This window comes from Lytechinus pictus, chromosome 19 (genome assembly GCF_037042905.1).
Source record: "Lytechinus pictus isolate F3 Inbred chromosome 19, Lp3.0, whole genome shotgun sequence".
NCBI classification, from domain to species: domain Eukaryota; kingdom Metazoa; phylum Echinodermata; class Echinoidea; order Temnopleuroida; family Toxopneustidae; genus Lytechinus; species Lytechinus pictus.
This window is the reverse complement of record NC_087263.1, coordinates 14963415-14967880: the sequence shown is the minus strand read 5'-3', so window position 1 is coordinate 14967880 and position 4466 is coordinate 14963415.

Below are 4466 nucleotides of genomic sequence, written 5' to 3'. Positions count from 1 at the left end.
TATAAAATAAGAAAGATGGACTCAGTACCTAATATAAGGTTTCCATAATATTGATTATACTTTTGATATAATTCACCGGTCAAGGGATAGGTATTGATTACGCCTTTCCTCTACAATTTCACCTGTTAATTTCATTCTTTGTTGAATATAGAATGCAGCTGCTGGGTATTAGGACAGAAAAGTAACGGAAATCTCCCTAATCGGAGGTGATGGGGGATCGTTGTCGTGGAAGGGCCATAGTTTTTAATATTGCACTGTTTATAGGGTTATAGTAATATATGTAGGAACTGATGGTTTGATTATAGGGCAATAATAAACTATCATTGATTGTTGGGAACCTCTTTTTGCACCACTGCAAAAATACAATAAAAATATTAAACAGTTCTTGTATAGCGCATATTAGATTATGATTATAACTTCTCAACACACTTCCAAAGGGCTATGATATTATTACCCTGGCTAATATATATATTCGATGGGAGCACAAAATGTTAGCTTCATCAGACGTTTTTGACAAGCAAATCACACAGGTTTTTCGTTACAACCAAAAAAAAAAATACAATTTACCTTGGTTGAAAATCCGAAAGTCTCAAAAGAAAGAACTTAAGTAAATTGCTTAATTTAAAAAAAAAGGTAGGGTAAGGTATCCCTCCTAAATGGGGCACTTTTTAATGACTAGCAATACTGGGGATGGGAGCCAAACACCCACTGGATCTGGACATATGCATGAAGTTGTATATTAAATGTCTCTTAAAATCGACTCCATTCATGACACAATTAATTGAATTTTAATAGCCTTGAAGTACTAAGCAATCTACGTGTATATAGTTTGTCAGTGTTATACCAACACTTGGTAAATGGTCCATTGTGCATATTTTCCTAGTTAATCATCATTAACAAGGAATAATGGGACCTGTTTTGATTATTTAATAAAGATAATGAAGAATTTATGAAGTGTCGATGGGGGAAAATGTGCACTTTACAGTAACGATCCGTGCTTACTCTTTCAGGAGTGCTAATACAATGTCTTTCATTGCCTTGATGCAATATTCAAACATGCCATGCTATGCAGCTGTGCCTGTGCAAATGACCCCAAGCGATAACATGTCTCGATGCTTGCATCTTTTCGACTGGAGCGTGTAAATAATGCGCATTGCGGAGGAGGTCGCGTTCAGTTGACAGGGAATGATGGATCCATCTCTCTCTCCTGGATGCATCGGACCTATAGAGGGCTCCCTTGACCCCTCTCCATCCCACATATCGGATGAAGGAGGGTTGGTTAAACTTACTTCAGATGATGCGGTCCAGTACTTCCAGTTGCACAATGTATATAATTGGAAGAACTACACATACTTGAACTTATTGGCCGAAGGAGATGGAAGGCCAGCAAGACCAAAGATCATGCTCCAGGCCTAGTCTGCAGGCACAGACCCTGATTGAAACTTTGATCAACAGGTGTGTCTCCACGCAAAGACTAGCACATACAAAACTTGCTGTTTCAATTCTGAGCGAGAGGGCCTTCAGTACACAAGGCATGAGTAGGCTGCACATTCAGACCCTTAACTCAAGTGAAGGGTTTGCATAGCAGACTACTCCTAGCCAGCCCCACTTGTACGTCAGTTCACTGTTGTTGTTGTTTTTTGTTTTTTTGCTTTGCTTCAACTTTGTTTTTAGGCCACATACATAAAACCTTTATATATATATCTATGAATTTCATCAGAGAAAGCAATCAAATAGATGAACAAAAAATAACAATTAAGCCTTGCCCCCCCCCCACTTCATTCTATTTATAGGGAAATTGTCTCTATGAATGATGATAACATTTTGTTTTTGCTTGACAATGGAGGGGTAGGGGAGATAGTCCCCCTATCAATCCTAAATCCACCCCTGTTCTACCCCGAGTTATCCACTTTCAAGGTTTCAAACATGGGGAAAGGCCCCTTGAAACCTTAAAAAGCAACATTAGAGCTCTCATGCCTATTTGAGTATCAGATGATCACCCTCTTAACTGCTTCTTCTATGACCTGTCTTGTGAAAAGGAAAATACCTACGTTCTTGAAGCACTTATTATCTTGAGTATGCTAATACTGTCTATTATCATTCATGGGGTGTTAGTATCTTAAGGGAAACCTTATCCCCAAGGGCGAATAGATTGCGCTGAAAAGAGGGGTGGGGGGATCGAGGGAAATTATCAGTGGATTCTTTACGAAAGTGAGTAGTGGCTTGATAGGTGTCATTCCATGATTAAGGTTTCTATGACAATCTTCTTAACCGAGTAACATATTAGATATATGTAGAGTTTTTTTTTTTTACAATGTTCAGCTTTTTTAATGTTTTCAGATTCAAGCACCCATCATTTATTTTTCTTTTAGTTTGTTAAGTTTCAGGGTTTATCATAAGTCATCCTATAAAAAGACACTTAAGGCTGTTACTATTTGAGATAAGAAGATCAGGGCTATTCATCTGAACATTTCATTTGATTAGCATTTTCAACAAAATGTTATCTGTCTTCATTTGATAGAATGAAAGGGGGGGTGCACTATAAAAAGACACAAACTACAAATTTCATTTGTAATGATTACTTCAGTAATCTGTGTAATCTCTACTCAGCTGCACAATAGATACATTCGATTCTATTATATTACATATTTCTGTAATTCTATTGCAAGCCACGTACTAGGATTTGTAATCAATTGCAATCAATCATTTTAGGAGTAGCTCTATGGTGTATTTATAAGTTTATTCTGGAAAGAAATTTAACTCGGTATGATAGAAGAGAAAATGGTCTTATTCTATGTGTTTAAAAGAGAGATAGCAGGAAAAATAATATTTATTGAAAAGATGCAAAAAGTAGACAATAGGCTACCAAGAAGACTATTTCACTACATTTGAATTCATCTGATATAACATTGTATATGCCATTATGATCCCTAGAGGATGCTGCCTTGATTTGTATATTTCGTATTGCTGAATTTTAGTTTATTTTTCATTAATAAATCCTCGATCATCAGGGAAATACAAAAAAAAGATCAATTGCAAAAACTAATTATAGTTTGTGCCTTTTTATGGTGCACCCCCCTTTCATTCTATCAAATGAAGACAGATAACATTTTGTTGAAAATGCTAATCAAAGAGATAAGTTTGCCTAGTGCTTTGCTGCCCTCTCTAGTTCACATATTTGTATACATTTCTAGCAGAGAGAGAAAAATTCCTGTCTGGCTGGGCAAAAAAAATGTGAAGCCAGTTTCATACACTCCCTTATCAGAAAACATCAGTTTCAGCCTGAAGTTTTCTCCTTACATATTTAGTCTAATTATGGTCTGAATGTGATACAGATAAGACATATCCAGTCTGTTAGGTGATAACAGGTTAGGTGGAAGCCTTGTGGTGTAGCGGTTCTGACTCTCGCCTTGTAATCAGAGGGTCATGTGTTCGAATCCCACCATGGCCTAGCGTCCTTTGGCAAGCGGTAATCCACACTTTGCCACTCTCCACCCAGGTGTTAAATGGGTACCCGGTAGGATGTGAAAGCCTATATGTAGTATGCCTAGCAATTGAGTAATGGAACTCTTGTTGGAATGCTCCCCAGGGAGTGGAGAAGGTGCATACATTGTATGCCGCGGCGGGCATGCAAGGATCCGATGACCGGATAATATGTCTGTAAAGCGCTTAGAGACGTCGTTCCGATGTATTAAGCGCTATATAAATTCTGAATATTATTATATTATTATTATTATTTGATACTTCAACTCAAATTGTTATTATCTTTTTTCAAATTATAAAAAGTAAAGTATTTTTCTTTTTTATACTTTTTCATGACATTCTTAAAAAAGTATGAGATCAGAGAGAGAATGATGAAAATTATAACAGTAAATGCTGGGTGAATGGTTAGATTCGATTACCAATAGTACAACTAAAGAAATATAACTTTGTTCACTCAGAAATGTTTTAGCCAATTTTTAAGTTGGTTCAAATATGAACTTACCAATTGTTGGTTAAAAATGAAAGTGTATGCAAGCAGTTCAGTTCATAATTTAACCAACTTTTGGGTTGGTTAAATGTATAGCCTTTTTAATGCATTTTACTATGTAGTTTATTGTGCCAATGCAAACTTGTAAATGTGAATTTTACATCTCCGGCTGGGTTTTTTCTAAGTGCGATTGTTATAAACATGTTTGATCATCAATAAAGACTATTTTTTAATTGAATTGACTTGAAATTGGTTAATAACAATTTTGAGAGTGTGTATTGTGTTTTCAGCCATGTTTAAATGGAGATTTTTTATTTTTATGTGAAATGAAGATTTTGCCTTTTTTTCCAGTCAGTCATTTATAATTTTAACTCTTGGTAGTGTCACTCATATTTGTTTTCATATTGTCACCTGGTGTAGCTGTCTGTATACAGACCCCAACCAGACCACAAAATTTTGGAAGGTGTAAATTTTCACACGGTTCTTACTCAAGCTG